Source organism: Macrobrachium nipponense, chromosome 31 (assembly GCF_015104395.2).
Source record: "Macrobrachium nipponense isolate FS-2020 chromosome 31, ASM1510439v2, whole genome shotgun sequence".
NCBI classification, from domain to species: domain Eukaryota; kingdom Metazoa; phylum Arthropoda; class Malacostraca; order Decapoda; family Palaemonidae; genus Macrobrachium; species Macrobrachium nipponense.
The window spans coordinates 31,435,045-31,455,044 of record NC_061093.1 but is presented as its reverse complement, the minus strand read 5'-3'; the positions used below and the strand labels follow the sequence as shown (position 1 = coordinate 31,455,044).

At 36.0% G+C, this 20,000-nt stretch overlaps 1 protein-coding gene across 1 annotated transcript in view; it reads left to right on the top strand.

Annotated features, from left to right (window-relative positions):
* Positions 1 to 7,930: 7,930 nt before the first annotated feature.
* LOC135206740 (uncharacterized) overlaps positions 7,931 to 20,000 on the top strand; it is a 107,432-nt gene continuing 95,362 nt past the window's right edge. Inside the window, exon 1 of the mRNA XM_064238216.1 lies at positions 7,931 to 8,025. The gene's annotated coding sequence lies outside the window, so the exon portion shown is untranslated. The remainder of the gene's footprint in view (positions 8,026 to 20,000) is intronic.

Sequence of the window (20,000 nt, the reverse complement as noted above, 5' to 3'; positions counted from 1 at the left end):
AGGCAGCCTGGAACCATTGTAGCTACAGTGGAATTTCCCAGTTAGTAAACAGTACTATAGTAGATTCACATCACCGGTGCATCTGATGTCTAGGCCAGTCTCTTACGTCACTCCTGATTGGTTGTTGATAAGCCAATCACGGGGCTGGACACTCTCAGTCTCTCTCAAGAATTCACATGGACAAGATGTATGTGCCACCATTCCTGAGGGATACGTCTTTCAAAAGTACCCCCCAGGAGAGATGGAACATACATCCTGCCTATATGAGCTCTCTCGAGAGACTGAGATTTTCCAGCCCTGTCATTGGCTTATCAACAGCCAATCAGGAGCGTCGTAAGGGACTGGCCTAGACATCAAATGCACGGGTAATGTGAATCTACTATAGCTGATGCGATCTATTGGATCTTAATGGAAAAAGATCTAACCGGCTTCGTGGGTAATGTTTCCTGTCTCTGCCTTCTTACCAGAAATTGCAGGATAGTTGTTTAACAGCTGAAATGTGATGACCGTAAAAAATTCGACCACTTTTCATCCTTGGCCATTTCTCTTGTCTCAGCTACGTTTCCATCAATGATGTTTTCACGTAGAGTTTTCATAAATGGTGTTTTTACATATCGGTGTAAGAATGATCAAATATTAAACCACCTTATTATATATTTTTCATATTTAAAATTTAATACTTGTAATTATGGAAACTATGGGATTTAGACGAAGGCAAGACTCATTTCATTACGTATTAAACAAAATTGATTTTAAACATAGCTAAGGATAAATAAGTAACTGGAAAAATACAAATAGATGACGTAACCAAAGACGTCTGTATAAAGACACCATAAAAATAACAAATAGCACCAAAAATAAAGGAACATCTAATTGAAATATTATATGTCAAGTAGTTTTCTTTTTATTCTAAGTGTTCTCGCATATACTGAGTTTTATATGATGTAACTATATATATATATATATATACATACATATATATAATAATTATATAGATAGATATAGATATATCTATATTAATATATATCATTTAATATTTTATATATATATATATATATATTACTAAATATTATTATAAATATCTTATATATATATATTATACTAGTAGATATTATAGATTATATATATATATATATAATTATATATATAATATATATATATATATATAACAACGTGAAAAAAAAAACATCCATTATGAGCGACTGTAAGTACACGCGCACAGTAACACACATAAACAATATGGAAACAGGAAGTTAGTAGGTTACACCGGATTTACAAGGTCAATTCAAGAATAGATTTGAGGATTCGCGATATCAAATGTCCTCTCTTGACAGGGGTAGGATTTATTAAAGGACGAGGACCGTATGGAAACGAAGCATTGGCCCAGGGAAACGCCCAGCATCCCTTTCTAAATTCGTCAGACTACAGACTAACGTGAAATTATGGTATGAAAGTGGAACTGTACGAAAGGTTCCTATTGATTTGAAATTAAAGCTACAGGAAGAATATAAGCAGTCTAAAGCAGGAATGACACTAGACAAGAAAGGTACGCAGTTAAAATACAATTTAAATTGAAGAAAAGCAGGAATGACACTAGACAGGAAAGGTACCCAGTTAAAATACTTATTAAACTGAATAAAACAAGAACACCACTAGACAAGAAGGTATCCAATCAACATACTTATTAAACTGAATAAAATAAGAATGACACTAGACAAGAAAGGTACCCAATTAACATACTTATTAAATTGACGAAACGCAGGAATGACACTAGACAAGAAAGGTACCCAATTAACATACTTATTAAGCTGAATAAAATAAGAATGACACTAGACAAGTACCCAAATTGAAACAATACTTATTAAATGAAGAAAAACAATGAATGAACACGAGACAAGAAAGGTAACCCGTTAAAAATATTTATTAAACTGAAGTAAAAGCAGAAGACCTAGACAAGAAAGGTACCCAGTTAAAATATTTATTAAACTGAATAAAAGCAGGAAGGACACTAGACAAGAATGGTACCCAATTAACATACTTATTAAACTGAATAAAAGCAGGAATGACACTAGACAAGAAAGGTACCCAATTAGCATATTAACCATTCAATTACAGAAAAAGGTCAATAGGCAAAAAAAAAAAAAACTTAAATGCTATATAATAAACTAGAAGTCATAAAGGCTACTTTTTTTGTGCAAGATGTTAAGAAAAATAGAGATATCGATTACCAAGCCTCTACAGAAGTCCTCATTTTTATGGCCACTAACATAACAGCTGTCTGGTCAAGGTTCGCATTTACAACCGAAGCAAATTCCATTGGATGTGTTTTTGCTTAAGTGACTAGTGAAGCTTGAGAGGAAAACTGCCGAATAACAAATGTTTTCACGAGAGAGAGAGAGAGAGAGAGAGAGAGAGAGAGAGAGAGAGAGAGGTTTAAGGTGGGATGTTTTCATTACTGCTTGAAGTTGATGAACAGGAATACAGGAGGATGTATTGCCAGTTCTTCGACTTTCTGGTACAAGGGTTAAGTAAGTATTGAGTTGCATGGTTTCTTCAGACACTCAGATCTACGCGCGCGCGCGGGTGCACACATACATGTATATATACGTACGAATATATTTAAATTATATATATATAATATATATATATATATATATATATATATATATATATATATATATATAAATAAAAGGAGCCCATAAAAACGCCAAATTTAGAGGGATAATACTACATTTCAGAGACTACTGTCTCTGAAAATATAGTATTTTCTCTCTATATTTTGGTGTTTTATGGACTCCTTTTATTAGATGGATTCTGTTGTAAGAACATTTTAATGAGTCATAATATATATATATATATATATATATATATAGATATATATATATATATATATATATATGCCTTGTACGTTCTTTTGTAAGCTCTGCGGCTGAAATAATTGTCATGTTATAAAGACATTACAATCAGATTCTCTTTCATCATAATAATCACAGTTGCGTCAGGGATTACCTCACTCTGAGGAAACTTAATTTGCACTAATCACCAATCACTTCGTATGTTTGAGCAGCACACGGGTCCTTCAAGGCCCTTCCATTCCAACTGCTCGTTAATGTCATTAATCCCGCTTTTTCTCTCCTTCCTTCCTACCAGCACTTCTTATTGAGCACCACTTGACAATCCAGTTTTATCAAATAACACTCGAACTGAATCTTGTTTAACTTTGTGGACCAAAAAAAAAAAAACCGTTTTTTTACTACATCGGCGTATTTCGACGACTAACTCGTTTGATCTTTCTTACGCAGAAACTATTTCATTTCGAGTGCTTGCACGTTTTCTATCGTATTTATTCAACATTGCCACTTTGCTTTAAAAAATGGCAATCGCTGAATTTCTCTTTTTTTCTATTTCTACGTTTTCGCTCAGATTCTTGTACTGTTGTGTATAATTATTATTTACCCTCTTATGCTTGTTTCTTAAATCGCTTGATCTCTCCTTTCGATGATAGTTACACATAGTCTAATAATACTATCAGTTACCTGCACAAACTATCCTCTACAATTCTTTCGACATCCATACGTAGACGTATTGTACTTCCTTTGTGAATCCTTTTTTCCCTTCATAACCTATGAGAGCGCTTAAGTGGCGTGATCGGCATGGTCTTGGCGTGCCACCTCGATGGCCGCGAGTTTGATTTTCAGCCATTCCACTGAGGTGTGAGAGATGTGTATTATGGTGATAGAAGTTCATTCTCGACGTGTTTAGAAGTCACTAAGCCGTTGGTCCCGTTGCTGAATAACCACTGGTTCCATGTAACAAAGAAAAAAAAAAAAAAAAAAAAAAAAACTTCATAACCTATGTTTGGTAAAATCCCGTCTCAGTTTTCTTCCTCAAGTATTTTCACTTTTTTTTCAGCTCTTGCTTCTTCTCGTTATCACCAATATACAAAATATCCTTTGCAAATATCAGCCACTGCAGACTTCCCTCGCATCTTTTTGTAATTCCCTAACATGCACCAAAATTCGTTGGCTTACCACTTCACATCATCCACGAAAAAATTGGAAGTCATGAGGACTAACCTTGTTTGTGTGGTGTTTTTACGTTGCATGGAACCAGTGGTTATTCAGCAACGGGACCAACAGCTTTACGTGACTTCCGAATCACGTCGAGAGTGAACTTCTATCACCAGATATACGCATCTCTCATACCTCAATGGAATGCGCCAGACTCGAACTCGCGGCCACCGCGGTGGTGCGCCAACACCATACCGACCACGCCACTGAGGCGCTTATGAAGACTAACAAAAGTCTCTCTTCTTTTCGATGTTGAGGGTTCGCGTTTCCCTCATGGGCAAGAAAAAGTCACTGGCTCTGTATCATGACCAATTACTGCTGTAGCGTGAGTTCTGCGGTGGCAGGTTGAAGCCAACTTTCTTTGGAAGCTTGAATTACAAGTCAATGACCCCTTTGGTGCGCTTGTTCCAGGTGAATAGGTCGCATTTATTAGAATAATAATAATAATAATAATAATAATAATAATAATAATAATAATATAATAGTTTTGTTAAAATGACTGATGCTTCAGCATATTAATCTTGTAAAGAGTCTTCTCTATCTTTCTGATGACGGCTTTCTCGTTGTTGCTTAGACTGGCGAGTAACGCACCAAAGGGCATGGTAAAATTCGGTTGAGTCATTTGATTTATCATTACTTATACAATTCTCTCTCTCTCTCTCTCTCTCTCTCCTCTCTCTCTCTCTCTAACGCGACGTTTCCTCCAGATCGACAGGACATTATCAAGCTTGATAATGTCCTGTCGATCAGGAGGAAACGTCGCGTGAGAGAGAGAGAGAGAGAGAGAGAGAGAGAGAGAGAAAGAAGAGAGGAGAGAGAGAGAGAGAATTGTATAAGTAATAATAAATCAAATGACTCAACCGAATTTTACCATGCCCTTTGGTGCGTTGCTCGCCAGTCTAAGCAACAACGAGAAAGCCGTCATCAGAAAGATAGAGAAGACTCTTTACAAGATTAATAGTGCTGAAGCAGCAGTCATTTTTTTAACAAAACATGTCTACGAGAGGGTCTCCTTCCGAAATAATAATAATAATAATAATAATAATAATAATAATAATAATATAATAATAATAATAATAATAATAATAATAATAATGAACTAAGGAACCTTCGTAACGAGGCTATAATATTGACAATTAAATGCCACGGTAGTTTTAAGAATATATTTTTGTACGATGTTAAAATGACTTCAGTAGGACTGAAGAAGGATACGGAGCAGTATCCGAATGTCTCTCCTAGTGATTTTTAATATTGTACAAAAATATATTCTTAACACTACTGTGGCTTTTAATTGTCAATAATAATAAATAATAATAATAATAATAGTAATATATAACATTCAAATAATTTTACTGGCTTCTTCACCTTCTCGTCACATCGTCAATAATAATCAAAAAATAAAAACTTCAAATAGCGCCATAATACTATCAACATGAGTACAATTGCCTCACTTTATATATATATATATATATATATATATATATATATATATATATATATATATGTATGTATATATATATATATATATATATATAATATATATAGTATATATATATGTATATATATATATATATATATATATATATATATATATATATATATATATACATACATACATACATATATATATATATATATATATATGATATATATATATATATAATATATATATATATATATATATATTATGTATATGTATATAAGTGAGGCAATTGTACTCATGTTTGATCGTATTATGGCGCTATTTGAAGTTTTTATTTTTTTCCCTCCTAATAATATGTGATTATGTAGTATGGTGGATCGTAGAAGAGTTTCAGTCTCTAGAGTAGATCTCGGAGTCCAGAAGTCTGGCCACCCCTGCGTAAGCTCACTAATGCCTGAAGGTGTCTGAACGCTCCAGAAACTCAGCGAGTTCTTCAAACCTTTGGTTTTCTCAATCTCTACAACTGCGATTTCAGTCACTCCAGCAGTTGGAATCCCAAAGCTTAGAGCTCGATCTGATCCAAAAATTGCTACCCAATAATGGATACTAGGATAATAAAATATAAAAGTATATCCGAAATAAACAAGTGAAAAATGCGCCGAAGTTCTTTGGCGTAATCGACTTTTCTGTCCGGTGGTAGCCTCAGCCACGGCCCATAAAACTCTTAGCCGCGGCCCGTGAAACTCAGTCATGGTCCGGTGGTGGCCTATGTTGTTGGTACCTATAGCGGTGCCAGAAGTGCGATCATGGCTAACTTTAACCTTATATAAAATAAAAACTACTGAGGCTAAAAGGTTGCATTTTGGTCTATTTGATTGGAGGATGGAAGATCAACTTACCAATTTGCAGCCTTCTAGCCTCAGCAGCTTTTAAGACCTGAGGGCAAACGGACAGACAAAGCCAGCACAATAGTTTTCTTTTACAGACAACTAAAATGGAAGAATTTAGAATCCAAGTTAGTGTAAATCAATAGGATAGTCTAAGGGATAATCTGTAAATAAATAACAAATCATCAGAAAAATAGCCTGGCACAGAATCTTCAACAGAAGGGAAATGAAAATCCATCTTAGTTATAGCTCTGAAAGCACAGCAAGACTACAAACAGGTCTTTAACATCAGAGAACAAAATTTTCACCTCTTAACAGTCCATAACCTTAAACCACGTAAGTGAGTAGCACAAATAAAAGAGGGGATCAAAAAATCTCCCGCAATGAGCCAAGAATTGTAACATTATACAAAAGCTGCAAGAACTATAGAATTATTTGGAAATTACATTCAAATGTACAGTAAACTACCCCTAGCTGGCAGACATTCAAACTGCCAATAAACACCAACACAAGCGCACACAAACACAGAGGAGATAATAGGATGAAAAGTTTGATAATTGATAAAGAAAATACTGAATGAATAATTACATTGGAGGCAAAAATCATGTGAGGCAAAAACTATGTTCTTTGTTCTTAGGTACCATGAAAGAGACAAGGAGAGGAGGTTTGGATCAGGAATGTTGAATGACTTGGTCTTCCAGACGTCAAGAGACTGCTTTAGTTTGAAACTATTTACTTAGGAATTTTGACTAAAAGTTAACAAGTTTTCTGCTTTTGTTACAGGCTACTCCAAGAACAAGGGACTGTAGGTATAATGCTACCGTCATGTAAAATAACAATAGCAGCAATGATATTTTGTCATCACAGTTGATTTAAAGCCCAGAGGCCTACATCAGGCCTCCTAAACCATTTGATACTTTATCACTCTAACAGTTTGCCCTCGAGAAAGAGCCTATGCTGGCATAGAGCTGGCTTAATATAAACTAACTAATCAAGAGAACTTTAGTCATGTACACCCACTGAAGAATTCAGACCATGGATACAAAGCCCTTGTCGAATCATAATGCAAAGGTGTATACTACATAAATACGCCTGCCCATCTTGAAGCTAAGGTTTCCAGACAGCAAATTGAAAAATTCAAAGCTTTAATTTTCATGAAAAATTTAACATTTACTGTGTGTGTTATGTAGTCGGCATTGAAAGCAAAACCCTTCCTACCAACGGGGAAAAAAAAATATACATGAGAAAAAATTACCTAAAAAGAGGTATAGACGACAATGGCTCCCCCCACCCCCGGAACCCCGGAAAAAAAAAGATCTTTAAAAAAAAATGCTAGTAGAACTGTAGATTCCATGTGGCGTGGTCCCATACCAGTTGTTGTGTAGAAGCAGGTTAATCTGGTTGTGTTAAGATGGGTGGGGGGGGGGGGGGGGGAGAGTAAAAGAGGGAGAGCGCGGAGGAGGAAGGAAGGAGAGGAGCGGAGGGGGAGGGGGAGGGAGAGGAGTACCGCAAGCGAGGTTATATAGCGCCAGCCCTGTCGAGTGTGAGGTCAGTTTGAATCTGGGCATGTGCTGGAAGTGACGAAACCCGATATTAAAACTCATTCATATTACCCAAGAGGATCGTCGTCTTAGTAGTTCCAAATGTATGTCAGGATCATTGCAAGGATTTTTAACTCTTTCAGAAGGTGGTGTCGGTTGCATGCAGCTCAGCTTCTTCACCTGTTTAATTTCCTTACTTGGTATGTTCCTCTCTCTCCTCTATCTCTTCTCTCTCTCTCTCTCTCTGCTCCTATCATTACCTGTCAGTTGACCTTTTAATTTAGCATTCATTTACTCTGCTAGAACTTCGCTCTTTGTCTTTTTTGTTTTTTTTCAATATGAGCCAAATGACAGCAAGTTCCTTTTCATCGCAAAGTCTTCATATAACCCCGTTTTCTTATAATGCCTGATAAATGAACAAATGAATGGAAAATTCCTTCCTATGGAATATTTTTTTTTCTCACTTGTTTACAGCACTTCTTTTCATAATAGTTCTATATAATCTATTACTTTTGGTCATAACAATAGCTCCAGTTAATCTATTATTATTCAATTGGGACATAGTCCTTTTTTTTTTTTTCCCCCCACCCTGGGAACGTCAGTGTCTTGTCACCGTTTATTTCATTAAAAACGCCTCAGGATGACGGAGAGAAACGAATAGAATTTTTACAGCTATTTTTAGACAAACAAATAACATTATTATTTCATATATTTCTTTACTATGTCTTCGCTCCCGAGGAAATCAAAGCTCTCAAGAAAGGTTTGGAAGTGGCACTTCCGCCTTATCGCTCTTCAATCTCACGTGGTCAACGCATAGTTCTGGTCTGGGAGGCTGGAGAGAGAGAGAGAGAGAGAGAGAGAGAGAGAGAGAGAGAGAGAGAGAGAGAGTTATTTTGGGTCAACCGAAGCCCCTTCCTGTTCCACTCCCGGTCGCAGTGGACAAGTTTTAAAGAGGGTTCAATAGTGTCTCCGAAAGACCATACAGCCTTCCTTCTCTCTCTCTCTTTCTCTCTGTCTCTCTCCCGCCCTCTCTCTCTCAATGTCTTTCTCGACAGAAGGCTCTCTCTATATCTCTGTCTCTGTCTCTTTCTCCCTATGTCTTTCTCGGTAGGATGCCCCCACCCCCCTCTCTACTATCTCTCTATCGTCTTTTCTCGGCCAGGTTAGGCCTTTATCTCTCGCTCTTCTCTCTTTTTCTTTTTCCTCTATGTCTTCTCGGGAATGAAGCCTATCTCTCTACTCTCTTTCTCTTGCATGTCTTTTCTCTGGGCAGAAGCCTTCTCTCTCTCTATCCTCTATATCTGACTCTTCGCAATAGTCTTTTCTCGGCACGAGGAACTCTCTCTCTCTCCTCCTCTCTCTCTCTCTATGCCTTTCTCGGCAGAAGCCGCCCCGCCCCCCTACCCTTCTCTCTCTCTCTCTCTCTCTCTTCTCTTCTCTCTGCAGGCCTTCTGCCGCCTAAAATAACTTAACTCACTTCTGGTTTTATCTGTTTATTGTGGAATTAAACCGGTTTCCCAACCGGTAACGTTTGCTTGTTGATTTCTTCACGAGTCATTTTACGTCAAAGGAAGCTTCCACTCTCCTTCCAGAGTCGAACTTGGGAAGATTCCTAAACACCAGAACCGGTTAATGTCAAGAATCGGTAATAAAACGAAACCGTTTAAAATATGTTAAAATAAAAACGAAGGACAGAGACTGGACATAAAAACGACCGTAAATTCTGTCATTAGAAACAAAAAAAACGTAAACGACTAGAATGAGCCAAAATCGAAAAAACGAAAAGAGGGACCAAAATAGACAGCATGGTGTGGAGGGGCCCCAAGCGGCCGGAATTTCAGGGTAGGCCCAACCGAAGGAAGGGGAAGGCCTCAAAAAGGTTTCTAAGAGAATAAGTAAGTATCTCCTCCTTACGTCGGGAAACTTCCAGAAAGGGGAAAAGAAGGAGGGTCCAAGGTTATTGCACATATTAAGAGAATTCTTAACTTCCTTTACTTTAAATTCGTAGGATTGACAGTAAAGAGAAGTTAAAGCAAAGAGGAGAATCAAATAAATTGCACACACAAAATAAATAAATATATATGCGTGTGTGTGTGTGCAAACAAATGATAACTAGTTCCATTATTATTCTCATTAGTAATCGGGGTTTCTGGTCCTACTGAATTAAGGTTTTGTAGGGACAAAACAAAAATTTCTTTCCACCAAAAAGCGTTGAAGATAAACTGATTTATAAATAAAATAAAAATGAGATACCGGCATTCATGTTATCATTTAAACAAAAATCAACTGAAAACAAAAGGAAAAAAAAATCCAAAAAATCCAGTCGAGTGCAAGGCATTCACTGGGCGTTAATCTTACCGTGGTCACAAACCCAAATGACAAAACAAAAAAGTTGTTACATAACTCTTGGCCTTCCCCAGAAAATAATAAGTGCAGGCACCGCAAGCCAGGAGATTGAGAATCCTTTTTATTTATTTTGTTTTTTTTTTTTTTTGACTGGCCTATAAGGGAAGTTTAACTGGACCACGGGCTTCAAAAATTCAAGTGGGTTACCTAGAACTATGATGTAAGGTCGCCGCTAACGGCTCAGTTATACCTACGCAGTTATGCCTGCGCAGGCATAACTGAACCCACAAACATTCAGTTTTGCCTGCGCAGACATAACTGCGCAGGTATAACTAAGCGCTAGTGGCGGCCTAAAGGTGGAATGAACCACCACATATAGCCGTGTCCTTCGGTTTTACTTCACACCAACCCTTCTTGGGACAAAATGAATTAATCTGTCACTGTTATGTAACATCTCTTTTCACATAGTCCATTTCTAAGAGAATAAAGGGTACTTCATCTATAGATAATATATCTCAATAGATATCTATATAATAATATATATTATATATATTATATATTATCCACTATATATATTATTATATTATATACCATATTATTATCTTTTTGCAATGTCATGCATTTTGTGACTGGACAATATTCTGGACACACAACACACAAACACAACACACCACAAACAAACCAAGATATCAGTCATGTATAATTTTTGCTAGTATTTTAAAATAGGAGGAATTTAGGTTAGCATCTTTGGTTCTTTCTGGAGTAGTTAGAAAATATTTCAGGAACTTGAAAACGGAAATAATTGCAAACAAAGGTATTATCTATAGTTATTAATTTCAAACGCTATGGACATACCACTTATCACTTATGATTATAAGTCACAATACAGGCAGATCCTTATCATCTCTTTAGCTGATTCAAACATTTTACGATTGCACGGATATCTTTTGCTGGTCGTGACCAAGAGCCGCTCTTCATTCGGTAGTTACCCATCAAACTCTCGCAACACGCCTCGTTTTCTATACAACTGGCAGTGGCAAATGTTTTCATTTTCTTCAGGTGTGCTATGAATGCAGCAAGGTATGTTTTTACCGGAAACTATATAGGTTACCTGACCGACGGTACATGTGACATTCTCAAGGCACTAATTCACCTTGATGGACGCACACTAAATACAATGCCCTCAATAAAACACAGTAAAAATTCTCTTGATGCCACAACCTTGAACTCACGATCAATATCAATGTACTGTAATGGCCTTCTAAGACACAATGCGTTTTGCCTCGATTTCTAAAAGTTGAATTAGTATCCATGGTTTGTGTGGTCAAGGTGGTTGCTTTATTTACTCAGAAGAGTTCATCTGTATAGCAGTTATAAATTTGAACCGTAAGACCTCTAAGCTTTAAATGAAATTGTGTTAAAAGTCACACCTAAATAATAATAATAATAATAATAATAATACTAATAATAATAATAATAATAATAATAATAATAATAATAATAATAATAATAATAATAATAATAATAATAATGGTTTTGATATGGACAGGCACCAATTAATTGTGGAAATTATCTTCTTGCTGTTCATACATTATTTACTATTGTGTCTTATGACTTGAATCAATTTATTATTTCCGAATACGGATCCAAGGAGATTAGCATCCCCAAAGTGTTATAATGGAAGGTAAAAAAAAGAAAACAAAATTATTTTCCGGTGCAGAAAACAAGGAAATATACAGGCCGCTTTTAATTCAGTTTCAAGATATATCAATTTCGGGTTCTAATGAGGCTTTGATGTGTTCTTTAATATCTGTCTGAACTCCCCACTACCCCTTTTAGAAAAAAAATACAATTACAATCTCCCTAACATTTTAAGAATGCTTCCAGGATTTTCCCCCTGATTACACACACACACACACACACACACACACACACACACACACACACACACACACACACACATATATATATATATATATCTATATATATATATATATATATTATATATATATATATATACATATATATATATGAATATATAAAGTGAAAGATAGTGGACTCATCCTTTCGATCTTCAAACCTGTCTTGGTCAGGCAAATAAACCATCCACAAACAACACACACACACACACACACACACACACACAAACACACACACACAAAACACACACACATATATATATTATATATATACTATATATATATATATATATATATATATATCATATATACATACAAAATACATACATACTACATACACATATACATATATATATATATATCTATATATATATATATATATATATATATATATATATATATATATAAAATTCCGTTGAAGTCATCTATATTCTTTTGATTTTTAATCAGGGGGCAAATCCAAGAAGCATTTTTAAACGTGTTAGGAGATTGTATTTCTTTTTATTTAAAGGGGGTGGTGGAGATTTCAGATCAATATTAAAGTACACATCAGACTCTCACGAGAACTCAAAGCTAATATATCTTGAAACTGAATTAGAATCAGTGTATCTATTTCATGGTTTTTCTGCATCGGAAAATAAAATTTTGTTAAGCATTAAGACGACGTTTTGGATTTTCATACTTTCATAATAATTATGTTCCAACTGCTTATGATGCTTATGGATAGTCTTTAAGATAGAGAGGGATTCATACATGCATACGTACAAATATACACAATATATACATATATACTTGTATGTATGCATGTATAAATCCCTCTACTATATGTTATAGCAAAATATTCACAGAAGAGATGAATCATACGCAGCTGGAACATCACTGACACCCCTGGACTATATTATAATGAGGCGGCACAACTAGACAAAGAATGGAAATTAGAAACGTGATAAGAAAATCTGCCAAGACGAGACTCATTAAACTTGAAGGTGGCGTAGAGGTTGGGGAGATGATTAGGGACCATTCCTGTTGGACGGGTCATTGTTTTTTCTTTTTTTTTTATTTGTTGATAAATGAACTGCCGCTACCAAGGGTCATCGACACTACGATAAATTACGAATTTTGATCGTACACGTGCACGTCCTCACTCACACACACACATGTGTATATATGCATATACATACTAGCTAACCAACCTGGCAATGCCCAGGGAAATTGAATGACACACGATAACCTCTCTATCTTTCTCCTCCTAACACACCCTCTATTCTTTCTCTCTTTCATATAATCTCTCCCTTTCTTGTTAAGATAGTTGCTTCAGTTATATTGCCCAGTATTTTTGACATTTCCCCTCTTCTCAACCCTCATCCCTGTCGGGGCTGAACTTGGAACTGAAGGACATCTCAGCAACCTCAAAAACTAAGGATTAGGCATTAATATCTGTCATTTTTGACATTTTATTGTTCACACCTCCTCAACCCTGATACTGACTTAAAGGGCATTGGGAGTGTGTCACTATTCATCTCAGTGACCTCGAAAACGATGGATTATATCTGTCGTTTCCTGTTATTTTTTCATGTTACTCCCTTCCCACCCATTCTCATCCCTCCTACCCATTGGGGTTGAACGTGGACTTAAAGAGCATCTGGCGTCTCACTCTCCCACTCAGCAACCTCAAAATCTATGGATCAGAAACTATTATCTGTTGTTTTCTTTTACTTTTACATGCAAATCCCTACCCACCCCTTCTCAACCCCCCTTCTTATCTGGGCTAACGGGCATCGGGAGTGCTGCCATTCATCTCAGTGACCTCGAAAACTATGGATTAGACACTAATATCTGTCATTTTCGTTTATTTTACATTTCACCTTCTTCCCATACACACCCACACTTAGGTGTCAGTGATGTCTTACCCCAAGAGTATTCTTTTCCATATGGTAAATCATACATGTATACTAAGTTTGGTTGAAATCGTTCTATGCATACTGGAGTTATGCTGGAACACACACACACACACACACACACACACACACACATATATATATGTGTAAGGGGTCCGAAACAGGACCACCGAAAGTACTTAGGTATTTCGCTTTTTCATTTTTTCCTTCGTGGCAAAAAAAAAAAACCTTTAATTATACATAGCATCACGTTTTATGTACTTCGTGATCAGTTATTCATAATATATATATAGATCTTATATATATAATATATATACTATATATAGATAGATATATATATAAATGATTTTCGTTTTTCTTATGTACTACAGCCTTTGCGTAACGTGAAAATGGCATAATTTTTGAAGTTTTATACATTTACCAAATTCCAAATAAATCTTTGTTAACTTTACCAGAAATAATTTTCCCTTCAAGCTAAGTGTACCAATGACTGGTTAACCACTTATGAGGCATTAGGTAATATTTTTGAAGGTGAACGAACACTATTTTTCAGAAATTTGGAGCCTAGAAAGTTCATCAGTCATCATACAAAAAATGACAGAGACCTTGCATTCCTAGAGGTCCAGTGAAAAGAAAATGAAAAGTATTGCTCGTAATAATTCTCACTCATTTTTGTTAATTTCTCTCTTCCTCCCTGACCTTGAGAGTCGACGTACAATAACGAACAACTCTCTCTCTCTCTCTCTCTCTCTCTCTCTTTCTCGTTTCTCACAGGTAACCAGGTAATGATACTCTGTCGATTTGACCATACTGCTATAAATAAATTGGTAACTTCCGCTCAATGACCAGAGCCAAGTAACCTTGAAAATAGCACACACAAAGACAGAATGAGAGTGAGAGAGACAGAGAGACAGAGAGAGTTGGTGATGGATGGGTATATTGGTGGTGTGCTGGGGAGGCGGTTGAGTCTGGGGGTATAGGGTGGGGTAGGGGGTGGGGGTTCTTTTGGGTGGATTTGGGAAGGGACAGACCGCTTTCTAGGGTTCGCTCATAAATATTCAGGATAAGGGTGGAACAGATGAAGGCAGTGACCATGATAGAAATACCACCCTTGACCTTATGAAGAGAGCCCTTTTCTGAATTAAGGGTTGGCATTCCTTCTAAGGGCTTCGCCCCTTTCTCAGAGAGTTAGGATTAAGGGCAATTGGTATTCGCGGGACGAGGAGAGAAAATAACACCGTATAATATAACTCTGAAATTAGCAAGACATATGAGCTTATTTCGGTTCAAGGTGTTAAGTGATTTAATGTATAGCCTGTGTGAGCTTTTTTAAATCACAGGAAAAAATGAATTTATTTCGAAGGTATTTATAAGTAAAATGTTTTTATATCTAATAAAATATTGTACTATAATGCGACCTTGAATTACTGTGCTAAATTATAGATGCTGTATTACGTCTTTACATTCTCTATATACGTACCGTAAAGCTTTGTAACTGTCTCTTGTTATTTGTTGTATCTCTTCTCTCTCTCTCTTCTCTCTCTCTCTCTCTCTCTCTCTCTCTCTCTCTATATATATATAATATATATATATATAATATATATATAATATATACAGTATATATATATATATATATATATATTATATATATATATATTTATATATATTTGTGTGCGTCATTTTATGTTTACTGTAATCTCACATTGCTCGATGAACTTGAAAAAGCCAATCAAAAAACCATTTGCAAGACAAACTTATGTATTTCGCTTCAAAATCTTCAACCCTGATTACTGGTAAATGTGGACAGGTGGTGAGTGCCACCAGTGCCGAATCTGGTGGGCGTATCCGCTGGAACAATTACGTGAGAATGGATCTTGATGTTAAACAGTCCATGAAATCTGATTACTTCCAGGACCATCGCAGATATAGTATATATATTCACCATAAGTCTTTTCCAGGTCCATATCAGCTATTATAAAAGGGTGCTTTAGGACATGAGAACACTTGCTTTATCTTTTGCTGAAAGACTCAATATGTTGCAAGAAATCTTATAAACAAAAACTTTATCCTCAAGAATTTTTACATCCAACCACGTTACTACTCATGAAACTAATCAATGACTGAAGCCACTGGATGCTTGGGGATTTTCTAGAATAATGTAACCTGATCACCTTCGTAGGCAAGAAGTTTTTTTTATGTACCATGCAAATCGTACCTTTGGAAATGTTATAAGGGCCCACAGAGTAACAGTACTTAATGTGTAAAGCTGTAGCTCAGAGAAAAGGGTAAAGGGACCTAAGAATTGTACAACTTTGGAAATGTACCACATTTTTTTGTCTTAGAAATTGCCATGAAAGGTAATTCGTACCTGAATGAGGTAAATGGAGCACGCCTAACTGATCTGAAGTGATTACGGACGAAAATTGACAAGGATTTTCATAATAGCCATCATTTCATCATGTACATGAGAGGCCCAAATTCTCCCCCTCGAGCAAGTTCATTTTTCATAGTCACTTCTGCATCTACCCTGGAGAGCACAAGATTCATCGAGACCTTGTGTACGCGCAGTTACTTTTTTTTCTTTTGTGACTGAGCCGCCTACTCGCAAAGAACCGCCCCCCACAAAACACAAGGGAAAAGAATACAACTCCTAGTGAATTCTGCGAATGATACAGGTGTCATGCACCATTTGCCAAGAGAAGAAAAACGAGTGATTTACATAGAAAGTAGGAAATTAAATGAAGATTAGAAAATGAGAAATAAAAGGAAACACAGGCTGAAACGACAACTGAAGAGGAGGGAGAAGAAGTCTCATTGCTTGAATGCAGTATGATTGATCATACACGGGAATCCCACAAGGAAACTGATCTCAATTCGAAGGATGACAAAGCCTGCGGATACCCGAAGTATTTTCCAGATTGATTCAATTCGCTGCTTCTTTCACGAGAATAGAACAGACAAGAACGAAACGTAGTAGAGTAAAGCATAACATTCCATGATAATTGCAGCAGGTGGCTTTTCCCTAGCCGAGGTCGTTGTTATAATCAGAGGTTTCTCCAGCAGCCACGTCTTGTTGTTAAAAGCAAGACAGTGCGCAAGTGTCTTACCTTTTGACCGATTAGCTGTCTTTCATTTAATATATATATTAATGTATTACTTCTCAAAGAATTTATACTACTTCGTAACAAAGTGGACAGTTGAAGTGATCTATGCGGTATGCATAATAATGTGAATTTTAACCTTTATTTCTTTTTAGCCATTACACACATTGAAACCAACCAAGCATGAGGTTAAAGTGGTTTTGTAATAAAAATAGAGTTGAAATTCTCAACGAGTTTTCGAAAGTTTGGCAATGAGGCTGAAATTCTAATTCCTAAAATTATAATTGCGAAATAAGAAAGTAATAATTCATTGGCAAGGAAGGAATTAAGTGAAAAAAAAAAAAGTCTTCAGTTTATGTATATTCTCTCTCTGTCTTTAATATATATATATATATATATATATATATATATATATATATATATATATATATATATATATATATAAGGTATAAGCCACGAAGGAAAAACAAACGGAGTTTTTCCTTCGTGGCTTATACCTTTATTCATGGATTCATCACGTTCCAAACTTTCGTGATTCAGTTAACATGCATACATACATACATACAGACTACATAATAACATTACATACATACATACTACATAACATACATACATACATACATATACTGTATATATATATATATATATATATAGACAGATAGATAGATAGATAGATAGATGGATAGATAGATAGATAGATAGATAGATAGATAGATATATGCATGCAGACCCAACAGAAGGCTGGCTAAACCTGAAATGAAATTCCTTTACTGCATGAATAACTTTCAGTAGCACAATGTTAAGAAACGGATAAAAATCATGAACTCGAGTTGTTTCTACATTTAATCCCCAAACTTCGCGCAAAACACCGAAATGTTTGGTAGTTACTTTATAAGAACACATTTCGAGGAATAGCTTAAACCATCTGTTTGGCTGTCTTAGAAACAAAGAACACAATAATTAAATTCACTTACACCAAGTCACAATCATGAGTGCGTTCTTATACATACACACTTGTGTATAAAGTGGTGTTAAGTGTGTGTTGAACATCTGAATACACACACGGACATTCACATATATCTTCTGTAGTTTGTAATTTTTTTTCGTCGTTAGTTTTCTTCTTTTTAATGGATTTGACAAACAACTGGAAAATTTTAATGGAAAAATAAATGTAATATATATATTCTTTTAAATGCAATGTCATTCTTTTTCTTTGAACGGCAATCAGCAGGTACCGTAGTAAGTCCTTACTTCACGCCCTTGCCATTTAAATGGAAACTGATTGTAGTAATTTACTGAGTAAGATTTTTTACTCATTTCTGGGAAATGAGCCACCACCTTCCAAAATCATATGGTACTTTTCTTTTTTTTTTTTTTTAGATCACTGTATACCAAAAGCGTCATGTTCTAGCTATGTAAAGAACATTTATTTTAGTGTAATTTTGCGTGTCCTTTTCTTGACTTCGAATTCAGTTTTGCTGATTCATCATGTGAATTATTTCGATATGCTTCTCCGAGAAATTCGTGGAGGTAACTATTGTACATTCACATTCACACAACACTCCTGATTGGCTATTGACAGGCCAATCACAGGGCTGGAAACTCTCAAGTCTCTCTCGAGAGTTCACATAGGCAGGATGTAAGTTCCACCTCTCCTGAGGAAAACTTTTGAAAGACGTATCCCTCAGGAGAGGTGGAATATAGAACCTACCCATGTGAACTCTCGATACAGACTGAGAATTTCCAGTCCTGTGATTGGCTTATCAACAGCCAATCAGGAGCGTCGTAAGGGACTGGCCTAGACATCAAATGCACGGTTCATATGAATCTACTATAGTTATGAAGTTTACTTCTCCTAACTAGATTTGTTGGTACTAAGATACTGCAAGCTTACTGAGAAGGATCTCTACAGATCAATGTCGGCCAGATAAAAATGAAAATGAAAATGTTTAATAATATTACTACTTAAGTTTCATGAAATAGATCTACCCTTACGTAAGTCCTGTTACTTTTTACTGACAACTAGTTAATAACTACTTCGGTTGCAGGTCCACAATAATATCGCATGTGAGTATTTAGTCTTTAATAGATAATAAAAGCTTTCGAACCTTGGACTAGGTTCATCTTCAGTCAAGAGCACTTGACTGAATATGAACCTAGTACAAGGTTCGAAAGCTTTTATTATCTATTAAAGACTAAATACTCACATGCGATATTATTGTGGACCTGCAACCATTGTCATCATTTTTGACACGGAAAGCTGTGCCCAATAACTACTTCCTTACACGAATGAACTTGCACATAAAAGCCGAGTGAAGTAGAAATTACGAAACTCGCTACCACGGAAACTGATCCAACAGAATTCAAGAAAGACTGTATCTATGGTCTGAATGACGACAGGCAACCGAAAATAAAACAGTAGCCTGAGGTACGAAAATGCTCCCGCAACGGCATTATGCAAAATATGAAGGCCAACCTTTAAATCAAGCACGCGAAGTTCCGAGGAGCATTTGAATTTCTGCATTCAAGATCCTATTGGTTCCGACGCAATATGTCATTGCAAAGTTATCTCCAATAGCCAAAGGGGGCTTCGGAAATAATGCGTCGCCGAATGAACGATATAAATTTGCATCTTGGACGGAGACGAAACAATGAGTGGTCGTGGCAAGGGATGAATATTGAAAGGCACAGGACAGGGTGCAGTTTGTCTTTACAGCAAATATTTGATTTCATGAACATTATCACAAAGGAAAGGATATGAAACAACGCTTGGCCAACGAGTTGCATTATGCGGCAGAGTTTAGGTGATATTAGA